The following is a 16309-nucleotide window of genomic DNA, read 5'->3' on the forward strand; positions in this document are numbered from 1 at the left end:
AATAGATATTTTAAAAGAATGAGATAAAAATAAAAAGTAATATTTTGGAATATTTTATTTATTAATAATACAAAACCCCTTTTGTTCTCACTACAAAATATTATTAATGATATATAGTCAATTGCATTATTCACTAGGAAATATTATTAATAGCATTATTGTATATTTTTATAATGTTAGTAATATTACTAGTAATTGAAATTACAGTGAGCAAAGTTATTAAATATGCTTCATTTTTAAAAAATCTTTAACATTTTTTTTTGTTATAGTGATATGAAGATCCACTGTAAGTTCAGTTTATTTTGACTTACTTTTAACAGCTGTCATGGCTGAAGCCTCTTCACAAAGACTGATATATGCAAAAGGAAGAATCATGCATGAATGGCTGAGTTTACTGGATAATCCCATCCACCAATTATGCAGCTATTTTTGCTGATATTTGGATAGTAATGACCTAGCTTCCTTCATGTCAAGCAATTGTCCTTGCTAATGAACCAGCTAGGTGGTATGTTTATACTTTTAACAAATGGGCTCAAAGCTTCTTTGTTCGAAAGATTTTAAACAGGTCAGAAAAGTCTGTTGACAAATTTTAATTGTATAAATATAAGAGTTTTTTATAAGACATGTGCTTACACCATTTTCAGAAACAAAAGCTCAGTTTTAAGATGTCTTGCTAATTGTAATGGTTTCATATCTTTGCTAGCTAGTATCTCAAGTTATAACAGGGATGGGGGAAGGGAATAAGCATTTATATGGTGCCTTCTATTTTCCTGGTAGTATGCTCAGTGATTTTTGCAAATATTACCACATTTAAGATAATATGAAGTATATTTAGCTCAAATTCCAATTTATACAACAGGCCTTTCTTTGTCCCCCAGTTGCCAGTGCCTACCTTCCTTCCTTTCTCCCTTCTTTCCTGCCTCCCTTCCTCCTTCTCTCTCTCCCTCTTCCCCCTTCCTTTCTACCTTCCCTCCCTTCCTTCCATCCATCTTTCCCCTCTTTTCCCTTGCTTTCCCTTCCTTCCCTCCTTCCTTCCTCCCTCCTTCCCTCCTTCCTCCCTCCTTCCCTCTTTCCCTCCCTCCCTCCCTCCCTTCCTTCCTTCCTTCCTTCCTTCCTTCCTTCCTTCCCTCCTTCCCTCCCTCCCTCCCTTCCTTCCTTCCTTCCTTCCTTCCTTCCTTCCTTCCTTCCTTCCTTCCTTCCTTCCTCCCTCTGTGCTGGGCACCGAGCTAAAAACTGGTGATACAAAAAAGGAGTAAAAACAGAATTCCTTCTCTCAAGAAGCTCATGTCCTAATGGTGAGACAACATCCGAACAATTATGAGATTACGAGTTATCTACAGAGAAGATGAAAGTTAATCACAATGTTGGGCTTGGTATGCTCAAGGAATAGAAGACAGTTAGGTAGATGCTTGTTCAACAGTCACATGGTAAACTGAAGCCTACCAACCATAAGCAAGGCCATATGGAAGCACCATTTGAGACAATGTAGTTGAGCTTTCTAGGAACCCACAGTGACAAACGAACCATCCTGAGAATAACCTGACATGGGGCAGTTAGGTGGCACAGTGAGTAGAGCACTGGCCCTGGAGTCAAGAGGACCTGAGTTCAAATGTGGCCTCAGACACTTGACACATGTACTAGCTGTGTGACCTTGGGTAAGTCACTTAACCCAATTGCCCTGCCAAAAAAAAAAAAAAAACCAGAGTAACCTGACATGGGGCCTTCTTAGCACACTGTGAGGCCAAGAGGTAGAATTCCACATAGTATCAGATACTCCAAACAGCAACAATAGTGTCTGGGTACAGATGATATTTAGTTAGATAACGTGGGTTCAAGTCTCTGCCATTTAAGAACTTAGCATCACAGACTTAGAGCTGAAGGAAATCTTAGAGGTGATTAAGATCAACTTTCTTATTTTTCAGATGAGGAAACTGAAGTATAAAGTAATTAAATGAGTTCCCAAGGGGTGGAGTTCTTTAAAGGTCAGGCAGAGTCAATGATCAATATTAGTTAAGGAAAACAGGTGATAAAATACACTTTCCTACTTCCAGTGTGCTTTGGAGGGTGAGGTAGGGGCGGGGAGGGATATGGTCTCAAAATGTTGCATGCTCTCTCTGATGAAATTGATTTGTTGCTCCATTTTGCTTAATTTGTAAGGAATTGGCAACAGGGTCTAGTGAACTGAGTTTCCGGAGCTTGGCTGCATTGTCTTTTGGGGGCTTTATGGGTACCCCTCAGGGGTGATTCCCTAATGCCATAAACTCTATCTCCCACTGATATTCTTCCCCCTCAAGATTATCAATTGGGAATCAATTTAGGCAGCTAGCCTTGAGTAGCTTTTATGTATTTATTTTGTTAAAAATATTAATTTTAGTTTTCAACATTCACTTTTATATGATTTCAAGTTTTAAATTTTCTCCCCCCTCCTTCCCCTCCACCCTCCCCAAGATGGCATGTAATCTGACATAGGCCATGTGTGTATAATCATATTAAACATATTTCCACATTAATCACGTAAAGAAGAATTAGCCCCAAAGGGGAAAACCATGAGAAAGAAAAAAACAAAAAGAAAAAAAAAGTAAAAATAGTCTGCTTCAACCTGCATTCAGACTCCACAGTTCTTTCTCTGGATGTGGATAGCATTTTCCATCATGAGTTTTTTGGAATTGTCTTAGATCATTGTATTACTGAAAAGAGCTAAGTCTATCAGAGTTAGTCATCACACACTGTGGCTCTTACTGTGTACAATGTTCTCCTGGTTCTGCTCATTTCACTCAGTATATGTTCACGCAAGTCTTTCCAAGTTTTTCAGAAGTCTGCCAGCCCATCATTTCTTATAGTACAATAGTATTCCATTACATTTATATACCACAACTTGTTCAGCCATTCCCCGATTTATGGGCATCGCCTCAATTTCCAATTCTTGGCCACCAGAAAAAGAGCTGCTATAAATATTTTTGTACATGTGGGCCTTTTCCTGTTTTTTATGATCTCTTTGAGATACAGCCTTAGAAGTGGTATTGCTGGGTCAAAAGTTATACATAGTTTTATAGTCCTTTGGGCGTAGTTCCAAATTGCTCTCCAGAATGGTTGGATCAATTCACAACTCCACCAACAATGCATTAGTATTCCAATTTTCCCACATCTCCAACATTTATCATTTTCCTCTTTTGTCATATTAGTCAATCTGATAGGCATGAAGTGGTACCTCAGAGTTGGTTTAATTTGCATTTCTCTTATCAATAGTGATTTAGAGCATTTTTTCATATGACTGTAGATAGCTTTAATTTCTTCATATCCTTTGACCATTTATCAATTGTGGAATGACTTGTATTTTAAGTAGCTTTTAGAAAGGAGTATTTACTAAGATGATACCAGAAGAAGAGTTGTTATAAAATACGTACCCAATGTCCCCATCCCCAACAAGGAGGGGGAAAATAGTCTGTGATGCTCTACCAGAAGGACAAGTAGAGTTCAGGAGAAAGTGGGCTCAAACTTAGAGACTGCATGTAGCAAAAGAGTATCTCACAACTCCTGGTAGATGGAAGTTCTTTTCTCCTATAGGTGGAGTGTTCAAGAAATTCCCCTTAAGCCTGGCAAATCTATATCCATCTCTGTCCCTAGCTCCCACTGTAGACACTGCTGCCAGCTAATCTAAGGATGTAGCTAGGACACTAATGGGAAGAAGCAAACTCCAAGGTCCTATGGACCTTGTGAAATTTGCAAGGTCCTCTAATGTTCAAATGGAGGTGTATATAAATGTGTAGGGGGGTGGGAAACGTGGCCAAAGCTAAAACTGAGGCTATTTCTTTTACACCAAGGGGTTCCTCAGACATGTGCTGGAAAGCCATAGTTCCTCCAATGTCTCAAATGAATATCTTTTCAACTGCTTTGATTATTGATTTGATTATATTCACAGCCAAGTTTCCTCATCTTATCAGAACATAATACCAGAATTGCACATTATTCTAATTTGAAGGACTTGCCCCACTTAATCTAAGACCTATAATTGTAATTGATTGATTTTATTACTTACTTTAAGTGGAGTAAATCCATCACCTTACACTTGCCTGTTAATCAAGACATATCAAATAAATACAGAATAGATTTAAGGTAGCAGCTGTCAGGGCCGGAAAAGGCCTCCTGGAGGATGTTGAGTTTGAGCTGAGTTTTAAAGGATGCCAGAGATTCTAAGAGTTGGAAGTAAGGAGAAAGAGCATTTTAGGGATCGGGGACAAGGGTAAAATCATAGAGAAGGGAGAGTGGGTATTATGTGTGACTAGCAGCAAGTAGGTCAGCACAGCTGGATAGCAGAGTGTCTGCTGTTACATCAAGTGTTAAAAGACTAGAAAAATAGGAAAGGACCATATAATGAAGAATTTTAAATGTCAAACACAGGATTTATATTTGATCTCAGAGGTACTAGGGAGCCACTGGAATGGGGTGACATGGTCATACATAGACTTTAGGAACACCACTTCACCACCAGTGAATAGAATGGATTGAAGTGGGGAGGGACTTGAGACTGCCCAAGTCAGCTTCTGAATTAGTCCAGGTGAGAGGAAGGAAGGAAAGAGGGAAGGTAGGAAGAAAGGAAGGAAATAAAGAAAGAAGGATGGAAGGAAGGAAGGAAAGAAAGCAGGAAGGAAGGAAGGAAGGAAGGAAGGAAGGAAGGAAGGAAGGAAGGAAGGAAGGAAGGAAAGGAAAGGAAAGGAAAGGCTAAGGTGATAGTCATGAGAGTAGAGAGAAAGGGCCCACATGAAAGATGTTACAGATAAAGAAATTATAAAATTTGGCAACTAATTGGATTTCTGAGATGAGTGAAAGATAGGAGTCAAATAAAAGACATCAATAAAACATTTAAAAAGAGTAAGACAGATTTTTACACATCCATAGTAATTTAAGTTCAAGTCAGCTTAAAGGCAGAGGGATAGATTAAATGATCTTTCAGGGCCCTCTCTAGGGTTTTAATTCTCAAAAATTGATGGATACAGCAGAATTAGACAGTTTTGAAAAAAAGTCTTCCACACTCAAATGTGAGTATTTAAACATATCCTGTCTGGGAGACAGGGCCAATCAAAATAGACATTTGGCTTTTGTGAATACTGAAGTTATAAAGAGAGAACAATGCTGCAATATACATCTTGGGGCCAGAGAAAGAGCCCCGAGAGACAGCAGGCTGTGGGGATCAGGAATGAGCAGTGAAAGCTGGCATTTGCCTAGTTAGTACAGGTTCTTGTGTGTTCTGACTAAGACCATTGTAATATCCTTTTAACTGGTGTTCCTGATCCCCTCAGCCTCCCCAAACTATCAATCCAGTCTACCACAGCCTGAATCATCTAATACATTCCTGTGATAAGATTGCTTAAATACTTTAAAAAGAATAAAAGCAATTCTCAGTGGCTCCCCGTTTCATACCAAACAAAGTATGAACTCCTGACCCACTAGACTGTGAGCTCATTGAGAACAGGGCTGTCTTTTGTCTCTGTAGCTCCACTGCTTAACACAGTGCCTGGCGCATAAGCAGACACTTAAATGTTGGTTCACTAGCTGGCTGACTGGTGCTGGCATCCAAGGCCTTCTGACCCACCTGAACGGCCTTACTCTCAATGACTCCAGTTCATGCATTATAGGTTACAATCAGACTATTCTACTTATAATACTCTCTAGTTACTGTTATTATCCCACCTTCTTCTGTCTCCATGTCTTTGCTCACTGCCCTCATATCAAGATGGGGAAAGATCAGAGAGGTGGCTCAGTGGTTGGAACACTGGGCCTGGAGTCAGGAGGATCTGAGTTCAAATTCAGCCTCAGACACTTACCCAGACCCTGGGCAAGTCATTTAACCCCAACTATCTCAAAACAAAAAAGACGGGAGAGGATTTATTACTTTTTTTTTCCAGTCTCCATCTATTTGAGTAGGGTTGAGCTACTCAGCTGAGAGTGAGTACCGCTGCTGTGAAGAATATGATATTCTACTGGTCACTAGGCACTAGAGTGGATAGAGTGCTGGGTCTGGGTCTGGAGTCAGCAAGACCTGAATTCGAATCCAGCCTCAAACACTTACTGTTTGACCTTGGACAAGTGATTTAACCTCGGTTTTCTCAATTGCACAATGTGCATAATAATATGCACAATAATATGCACAATAACTCCCAGAGTTATTGGGAGGATCAAACAATATTTTAGTAAAGCACTTAGCACAGAGCCTTACATATAGTAGGTGCTATATAAATGCTAGTTATTGTTGCTATTGCTCCAGCAAATCAGTCATTCAGTCAGTAAGCAATTATTAAGTGCCTTCTTTGTACCAGGCACTGTGATAAGCACCGGGGATACAAAGAAAGGCAAGAGACAGTTCTTGCGCTCAAGGAGCTCACAATTTAATGGGGGAGACAACATACAAATAGCTATGTACAAACAAGCTACATACAGGAAAAATAGGAAATAATCAACAAGGGGAAGGCACTGGGCACTAAAAGGGAGTGCAAACATATTTCTATGCAAGGTAGGATTTTAGTTTGAACCTGAAAGAATCCAGGGAATCTAGGAGGCAGAGATGAGGAGGGAGAGCATTCCAGGTATGAGGGCTAGCTAATGACCCTGGAGGATGGGGGTCAGCCAGTGACAATAGTAGATGGGGGCCAGCCAGTGACCATGGTGGATGGGGGACAGCCAGTGACCATGGTGGATGGGGGCCAGCCAGTGACCATGGTGGATGGGGGCCAGCCAGTGACCATGGTGGATAGGGGTCAGTCAGTGACCATGGAGGATGGGTGTTAGCCACTGTCAATGGTGGATGGGGGTCAGCTAGCGACCATGAAGGATGGGGGCCAGCCAGAGACAATTACGGAGTCTCAGCAGCTGAACTGAAGCTCTTTTTCCTGACAACCATACTCTGCCCCCTCATACTCATCTATGTCAGTCCCATCCCTCCCATGTCCCTATTCCATTCATCCCTTCCCTTCCAGTGCCTGATGTCTCTCCTAAGAAATTAATTTATATATGTGTATATATATGTATGTATGTATATTTTGTTTTTATTTATACAAATATATATCCATTCCTACTCTGCTTCCCATCCATGGGATATAATTTCTCTAAAGGCAGGGATTATTTTACTTTCTCTTTGTAGCCTCAATTCCTGGCATATAGCACATGGTTAATAAAAATGAAAATAAAATGGAAGTCCTATATTTTCATGAAGATCCAATACCGGTGCTACCTTCTCCATGAACCTCCCACCCTTGCCAACTCCCTTAGCTAAAAGTAATATTTTCATCCTCAAATCTCTCCTAGGACTTTACTTAGCCCTCCTTTTGCCCCCATCACATTCTACCTTCTATCATACTTATTTGGGTAGAGATTATTTGAGATTGAAAGCCAAGATTCAAAGTGGGTTTGATGCCATTTTTTACCTTTGTATCCCCAGCACCAGTGCCTTACACATACTTAGTATTAAAGAATGTTTGTTGAACAGAACTTAATGGAGATTAGAATTTAGTGTGATTTGAGGAGGTGGGTCCCAAGAACCACAATAGTTGGGGGCAGCATCTACAGTAAGAAAGATAAAATGAGGACAAATGAGATGCAGAAAGGAAAGAGAGTTCCAGGATTTTACATGAGTGCTGACCAATGGAGAGTCATGCTTAAGGAGGACTTCATGAAGACTCTGCAAAGGGTTAAAGGGATGTGAAATAATTAGGAGCTGTGAGGTTAGCTTTTCGGTCACATGTGTTCCTAAGCTGAAGTCATTCTCCTTAGGATCTCTGTATGGATGGATACTGGAGAGCGAGTCTCTGGTTTGAAGGGATGCCATTTCTTCTTTCTACACCACTTTAACAAATACTTTCTAAAAGCTGAGTCTGGATGTGGACAATTAATGGGTAGGGCCCATGAATAATAATATAAGAAGCCTACACCTTCAGGTTGTTCCCCCAAGCCCTGGGGAAAGTACTAGTCAACTAAGCCACTGTGGACCCCAATCTACCACCATGAGTTCAGGTTAGGGAAGTGGCAGTGGAGCATGGGCTACATATGAAAACTCTGCTATGCTTATGTTCTAATTAGGTCCTTGAACCTGATTTGTTATTCTACCAGATCCTGCCTTCCTGGTACAATACTCTTTCTATTTTATGGTTAGTAAATCCCAATCTCCTTTTTCCCTAATCCCAGTAAAACCACTTTGTGAGATTCCTTCCAAGTATCCCTACCCAATTTAGTCTTCCTCTCTCCAGGGCCTTGTCCTATCCTGCCCTCCAGGCCCTCCAGAGCTCCCATCCCTCCTTTATCTTTTCTTATCCCCTTCTACTTCCTGAAACAAACCTGAAAGTTTGCCAAAGGTGCCATCCTCTCTAGCAGCATTCTCTAGACTCACCGGATTAGAAGGAGACAGTCTATAGCCAATTATATAACTTTGATCTACCAAGTCACCCAACAGCTTCTCATCCTTTCTAGTTCATGCTATCCAATTCTATTTCCCTGTCTAGAGTCTAAGTGTTGTCATCTTCCAACCTCCAGCATACTTCCTTAATGATGTCAGCTCCTGAAGCCAGCACCAGTCTGTTCCATCTCTAATTCATCAGCACTGTGTGTAGGATGTGACTCCCATGGTGGCCAGTTGATGGGATAACATACAATCTTCTCATTTTTACCTTCACATCTCTCCTGTACATCCCCTTCTTGCCACTTCCATGGTCATTACCTTGGCACAAACCTTCGCCATCCTCACTTTACAATGCCCTTTGTAATTGGACTCCTTGCTTCAAGTTTCTCTCCATACTCCAATTCATACCTCACTCAGCTGCCAAAGACACTTTGTTAAAACACAGTTCTGATGATTCATCCCCCTATTCACTAAACTCCAGCGCCTTCCTTTTCCCTCTAGGATCAAATATAAAGTCATCTGTTTGGCATTTAAAGTTTTTCATAGCCTGGTGCTTTCCTACCTTCCCAGGCCTCTCACACTTCCTTCCCCTTGCTACCCTCTGTACAATCCAGCTACACTGGCCCCATTGATCTTTTTCACACAAGAGACTCCATCCACTAATTATGCAGGAAGAAAAGTTACCTTTAGGTCTTTCTACAATTACTGCATGATACCATTAGGTGAGTAAGAAAGGAAAAGGGGAAGAGAAAGGAGGGAGAGAGAGAGAGAGAGAGAGAGAGAGAGAGAGAGAGACAGAGAGAGACAGAGAGAGACAGAGAGAGAGACAGAGGAGAGAGAGATGGAGACAGAGGAGAGAGAGATGGAGACAGAGAGACAGTGAGACAGAAACAGAGAGACAGAGAGAGAGAGAGAGAGAGAAAGAGAGAGACAGAGACAGGTGGAGAGAGAGGGAGAGAGAGAGAGAGACAGACAGACAGAGAGAATTGTCCCACTCCAGTAATTTTAATGACACAGACAGTTCTGGCTATGTAATCAATGGGAAGAAGCTGTTTCCAGCCATGTGGTAAACCAATCCAGGGTGTATTCTCCGAGAAACCGGTCTCTGGCATCTCCCACATGTGCCCCTTTATCTTGGGTGATCTGGGAATGTATAGTCCCTTAACACTTCCAAGAACAACTCAGGTGCTACCTCTTATAAAAACACTTTCCCTGATCTGCCCAGTTGTTGCTTTCCCTAGATGAAATTACTTTGTATCTGCTCTGTATTTTACTCTATATTTCATATACTGTATATGTGTATATATATATATGTGTGTATATATATATATACATATATATTTGTTTATATGTGGCTTTCACCCAGTATAAAATAAATCCCTTGTGAGCAGGGCCCTGTTTATTTTTGCTTCTGTATCCCGAGTACCTAGGACAGTGCCTGGCATATAGTAGATACTCAACAAATATTTGTTAAATTGAATTGACTATTTCAGTGATAGTCCTGTGAATGAGAGACCAATTGGATGTGAGTGAACTGCCTGGATGCAAGAATAATTTAATTGAATTCATCCATTTCAACAATTCATTTCATTTATCAAGTACTTACCCCACACAGTATTTTGCTTGATGTTGGGAAAGAAACAAAGTTTAAATAATATACAGTTCCATTCCTCACAGAGCTCACAATCTAGTCAAAGAAGATGACACACTCAAAATAAGGTATGAGGAAGCCATTTGGCGTAGTGAATATGCCGAATTCAAGGGGGTGCGCCTCAGAGATAGGAGGACCTTGGTTCAAGTCCCATCTCTAAAATACCCTATGTGGGCAGCTAGGTGGTGCAGTGAGTAGAGCAGGGCCCTGGAGTCAGGAGGACCTGAGTTCAAATCCAGCCTCAGACACTTGACACACTTCCCAGCTGTGTGACCTTGGACAAGTCACTTAACCACAATTGCCCTGCCTTCCCCCCTCTAAAAACACAAAATAAAATACTCTGTGACCCTGTGATCCTAGATGTGTCACTTTACTCTCAGTGCTGTAGACGAGACTCTAAGAGGCAGAACAGTGTTGATCTGCCTTGGGAGAAGGAGTTTCTTCACTAAGGAGCTCCCCACATGAATGGAATCACAAGAGTGGACCTAAAGTACAGCAAACAATAATACCTGAGAGGTACACAAAAGCAGTGCAAAGGACTATGTGAAGTCATCAGGGAGAAAGGGTATCGCTAACTATGGAGGATGAAGAGAGTTTCATGGAGAAGGTTACATTTGTGTTGTGTCGACAGATGAGGGAGAAAGAGAAGAAATCCAGACCTCCAGAATAGCAGAAGCAAAAGTAGGAATGTGGGTGTAGTGTAAAGGGCAATGTGGCGTAGCGAAAAGATCACTGTATATAGAATACGGGTTCAAAACCCAGCTCGGCCACTTATGCTACCTGTGCTATCTTGGGCAAGTCACAACTTCTTTGCATATCATGTATAAAATTAGAGGGTTAAACTAGATTATCTGAAAGAATTCTTCTAACTCCAAATCTATGTTATTATGACATGAGTTGAATTTTGATACATTATTTAGTGTAGGGGAAAAATAAGTAGTACTGAATCAGATTAGAAAGGGAGAGTGTTGTCAGATAGCAGGGGGTCTGGGTGGGGTTGAGGTGGTGGTGGTGGTGGTGGTGGTGGTGGTGATAAGGTTGAATGCTCACCAGGGGCAGATTTCCAAAATCTTACCAGGAGAAATCTGAGAGAAAAGAGATTGTGTTCTCAGTGTGCAGAAAAGCTGAGATAAAGGACTAGAAGCTGGATTCAGAAGAGGGAAGGAAGAAGGAAAAATGAAAATGACTAAAAACCTCATCCTGCAATAAAAGGGGTCAAGCTGAATTCACGAAGAGGGACTCTGTCCCTCCTTGCAGTGTGTTACCTTTATGTAATTAGTTCTCCTCTATCATCCTGCTCTGATAGCTCATCGTGGTTTGGAGGTGACCCTGGCTATTCAGGCTAAACACAAGTTCTGATAAATCCTACCAAGCTGGAAAGGTTTTCAGTATAGGCTTGGGAATGAACTGTGTTGAATCCTAGCACCAGAAAGCTGGAATTTTGTACAAGCTGGTATTTTACCTGGGAATCAGGTGATGATTTTTTTTTTGCCATAGAATCTTATAGAGACTGTGTACTAAGGTATAGCAAGGTTATGATCTGTATTATGAAAGGAAAACCTATACAGATGAAATCATGGAGCCTTGAAGTACATAGTTAGTGTCCTGAGATTTTCTCCCACTGTAAAATCTTTTGTACCCTCACCAGTTGAGTGATTGCACAAAGCTAATGCTACTGCAGAAAATCCATAAAAGAAAATACAAAAGTCCATGGTCCCCAAGGTCATTTTTTTTCTGGGGAAGGGAAACCCTTATGATCAGAGGTGGTAGCAACAGAAAGTTACCAACAATGACTTCACAGGGAGTGGGAAGTTCTGGTATTTAGAGTACCCTTTCTCCCTCCTCACTCCTGTATTCAATAGCCAGCCAAACAGGAGCTGGTTCATAGCATGGGCAGTCCTCCAGGTGCCAGGTTCACTCAAGATTGGTTCTCTCCTGGATGAGAAAAACATAGAAATCAGCTAAGTTGATAATAACATACTTAATAGTGGGGCATAGTGGCACATGCTTGTAATTTCTACTACTGGGGAGTCTCTGGCTCGTAGATCTCTTGAGCTCAGGGGTTCTGAGCTGCGGTAGGGTTAGGTCTGGTGTCTAGACTGCTTGGCACCAATAGAGGCCACCAGGATGCCTAAGAAGGGGTAAATTGACCTAGGTCATAAAAATGAAGCAGGTCAAATCTTTCATGACAATCAGCAGTGAGATGTAACCATCCCCTGCACATCCAGCCCAGGCACAATAGGGATACCCAGTCTCAAAAAAGCAAAACAAACAAATATAATTAAATTAAGTATCAAGTTTCTGCTAGCGCCATTCTCCCATTCTCTCACTCGTCCTGTCCTGCCTTAATATGTCTACCAGATGGCAGTAAGGTCCTTGAGGTTGCCCCTGGTCCTGTTCAGGTTTGGGACCAAGGACTGCAGCTCTTCATGGCATGGTCTAGACAGGGTGGCCTGAAGGTGTGTCTTGGGTAGTTCATAGTCAAAACCAAAAGGGCCATTTAGCAAAGCAGCTGAGGCAGGGCATCAAGCGCCAGGGAACAAAGAGGAAGATCCAGAAGTGTAAGTCAACGATGTGACATTGTGGATTGAAAAGATCATATTAGAGCGGGAAGGGAACTTACTGGTCATCTAGTCCTTCTTCCTCATTTTATGGATGAGAAAGCTGAGGCCCAGTGGAGTTAAATGGCTCACCTTAGATCACACAGCTATTAACTGGCCTAGCTGTAATTTGAAACTGGGTCCTCTGGTTCAAAATCCAGCAGGCTTTTCATTACACCATAAATCCAAGGGACAAAACATGAGAATAGGACACAAGGTCGGGCAAGATTTCAAGAAAATAAGAGTACAAACAGTTTTGAGCTTCCAATGAGAGTCTATCGATCTGATCTTCATGCAGGCATTTGAGGCTACAGGGAGTCCTTGTTCTACTGAATGAACTTCAGCTGTGGATAGCTCCTGCCCAGTACTATCATTTCCTGTTTGGCAAACAGCTGGGTTTGTCCAGTGTTAAGGAAAGAGAAAATACTGAATAAAATGTTAAATTCACTAATTAAAAAAAATGAAAAAAAATTAAAAAATATTTTTTTTTATGAGATCTGAGGCTTTTTTGTTTTGTTTCTACAGTTACTTTGGCCATCTATCTGATATAGTCCTCTGTTGTGCAGTGTGCCGGCTGATCTAGTCAGAGGAACTTAGTTCAAATCTAGTCCTTTGCACATACTATTCATGTGATCTTAAGCGAATCACTTAATTTTTTTGGGTCTCAGTTTCTTCGACTTTAAAGTAAGGGTTGGACTAGATCACACAGGTGCCTCCCAGCTCTGCTTACCTGCCCTCTCACTCATTTACTAGCGAAATCCACATTTGTTTATCTGTCCTCCTTCCCCAGTCACCGAATATCTCCCGATTCCTTAGGACCGCTGGTGTCTCTGACCTACATATTGACAGCTCAGCTGAGTCCAGTAGTCAAATAGCGTCCCTTCTCAGCCTCCTGTCCTGCCCAAATCCCACCCTTCTCCCAAGCACAGGCAGCCTCCACCGAGCCTTTTCCATTGCTCAGCGTATTCCTGTGATTACAGCCTCTATTCCGGCTGTTTGCTCACAGCCCATCAGAAGAAGCTTCCCTCACCCCAGGCCTGGCCACCTTCCCGGCTCTCCTTGCAGAAGCCTCGCGTGCCCCCGCTAGCTTAATGCTTTCCGCATGGAGACTTAACAAAATGGGGCGTTTATTTTCCACTGAGTGGTGGCAGCGACCAGCCCGGGCGCGGAGCGAGGGGCCAGGAGAAGTTGGGCGCTGTGTGTTTCCTTCTCGCACATTAAAATCAATGGTGTTTGTTCACCCAGCGGAATGACAACTCATTCCTGCGGACAGGCTGGCTTCACAATTGCGCGATGGAGGGGAAATCTGATAAGAAACAATAGGCTGGTCTTCGGGAGCATTAAACCACTGTATTCTAATTTAAACTGCAGTCTCACTGGCTGTTTCCTTTGTCTCCTCTTTTACTGTGGTTTATTTTTTTTAAGTTGTCGATTTTTGATTCTTTCTTTGTATATTAAGCTTGGTGGAAGAGGAAAAAAAAGAACACCAAAACGTGAGGAAAAAGAAAACCCGGTCATTGCAGCCTGTCTGAAAAAGATGGGAGGCCAGTTGGAATGCATCAGCAACTCCTCGAGTGGGGATCTTGGATGTTTGCAGAACTGGTCCCTACTGTTTCTCAGACCCTGGGAAAAAAGGAAAGGGAGAGGAAGGACCTCCGGGGTATCTTGACACTACCTGAGACAAGATGCAAAACCTTCCTGTATAGATATGCATTGAGCCTAGGCTAGGTGTTCTGTCCCTCCCTGGGAAAGTATCCCCATTAGCTCTCTTCCTTCTTATTCAGGAGTGCTGGTGTTGGGTCTTCCCTCAGGGAAAGGGTCAATGAAATGCTCCTCCACAGTACTGGCAAACTTGGCTTTTTCCATGTACTGCCATGCTCCTTGGACCTCATTCCTCTCAACTATAAAACGACTGAGCTTAGACTCTGGGTTTATGATCCAATGAAAGCTGGAAGTCGGGGTTTTGTATAGGCCTTTGAATCATTGTGTGTCCTTGGGACACTTACTTGGCCTCTGTGGACCTCAGATCCCTCTGCTGTTAAAAGGGGAGTGATAATTCTTTGTTACATCATAGAATAGATAGATGGAGAAGCTCTCAGGGAATTATACAACTGGCAGGTGTAGATGATTATTGGGGATAAGGCTCAGATTTTCCAAAGAGTTGTTTATACCCTGCAGTACTGAGTCACTGCACAAGCAGGGCCACCATCAAATGTCAGATGATATGAGCACAATGCCCCATGTTTGGAAAACATGTTGCCCAAACTATCTATCTACCTATCCATTTATCTGTCTGTCTATCTATGACATGTCTATATATCTATGACACATCTATCTATCTATCCATCTATGACTTATCTATGACATACAAACATAACATATGTACATATATGTACATGTAATATGTATATATACACACATAAAATCTTAATAGAGTCTCATCATAATCCCGAGAGGTAGATAGAAAAGGACTTATCATCTCCATTTTACACATAACTGAACTGAGAGGTTGAGTGACTGGTACAAGGTCAAATTGTGAGGTAGGGGCAGACTGAGACTATGACCCTGGGCTACTGACCCCCAGTACAGAGATTTTCTACTATGGGATGCTAATAATAGTATAAAACATATGTTTCCTAAGAAATTCTCCCAGGCTTCTCTCACTGGAGCTGACATAAAGGAATTTCCTGGCATTTGGTGTGTGTGTGTGTGTGTGTGTGTGTGTGTGTGTATGTGTGTGTGAGATAAGTATATTGTATATATTATGTACGTATGCACATACATATGCATATATGTATGTAACTATATATTTCTTCCTATATAGCCATATATGAATACAGCTAAACATATACATGTGTATATGTATACGCATTTATACACACATATGTATATAAATACATTTATCTAAACACATATATGGGTGTGTATACACACATACATAAGACCCTCCTAGATCACTTCCCTGTCATGGAGAAGGAAACTTGTGTAGCTCAATGAAACTATGAGACATCCTGTGCAGGGTAACCCAAGATGGACAGGTCATAGTGGAGAGCTCTGACAAAAGAGGATCCAGTGGCTTTCTGACCTGGTCCCCGGAAGGATGGCTCCCACGAAGAAAGATGGAGAGAACAAGGGACATTCTGCCATCAATGAGGTGGTGACCAGGGAGTATACCAACATTTACAAGAGGATTCATGGAGAAGGCTTCAAAAAGTGAGCTCCTTGGGCTCTAAAGGAAATCTGCAAATTTGCCATGAAAGAAATGGGAACTCCAGATGTATGCATTGACACCAGACTCAACAAACCTGTTTGGGCCAAAGGAATAAGGAATGTTCCAAACCATATCTGAGCGTATTTGTCCAGGAAACACAATGAGGATGAAGATTCACCAAACAAGCTGTAAAACTTGGTTACTTATGTACCTGTCACCACTTTCAAAAGCTTACAGACAGTCAATGTGGATGAAAACTAATTCAAACTTCATTTAAATAAAGTTATAAAATGTCAAAAAAATATGATCCAGTGGAGAAGGAAATGACAAACCACTCCAGTATCTTTGCCAAGAAAACCCCATGGAAAAAAATAATCCATGGGGTCATGAAGAGTCTGACACAACTGAACAACTACACAACAACAACACAACAACATATACATACAGAGATAAATCTCTGT

General features: G+C 41.6%; 1 pseudogene; it reads left to right on the top strand.

The window, feature by feature from the left end:
* Positions 1-15728: 15728 nt before the first annotated feature.
* Positions 15729-16109, top strand: LOC118844614 (annotated as a pseudogene).
* Positions 16110-16309: the final 200 nt, after the last annotated feature.

This window comes from Trichosurus vulpecula, chromosome 3 (assembly GCF_011100635.1).
Source record: "Trichosurus vulpecula isolate mTriVul1 chromosome 3, mTriVul1.pri, whole genome shotgun sequence".
Classification (NCBI taxonomy): Eukaryota; Metazoa; Chordata; class Mammalia; order Diprotodontia; family Phalangeridae; genus Trichosurus; species Trichosurus vulpecula.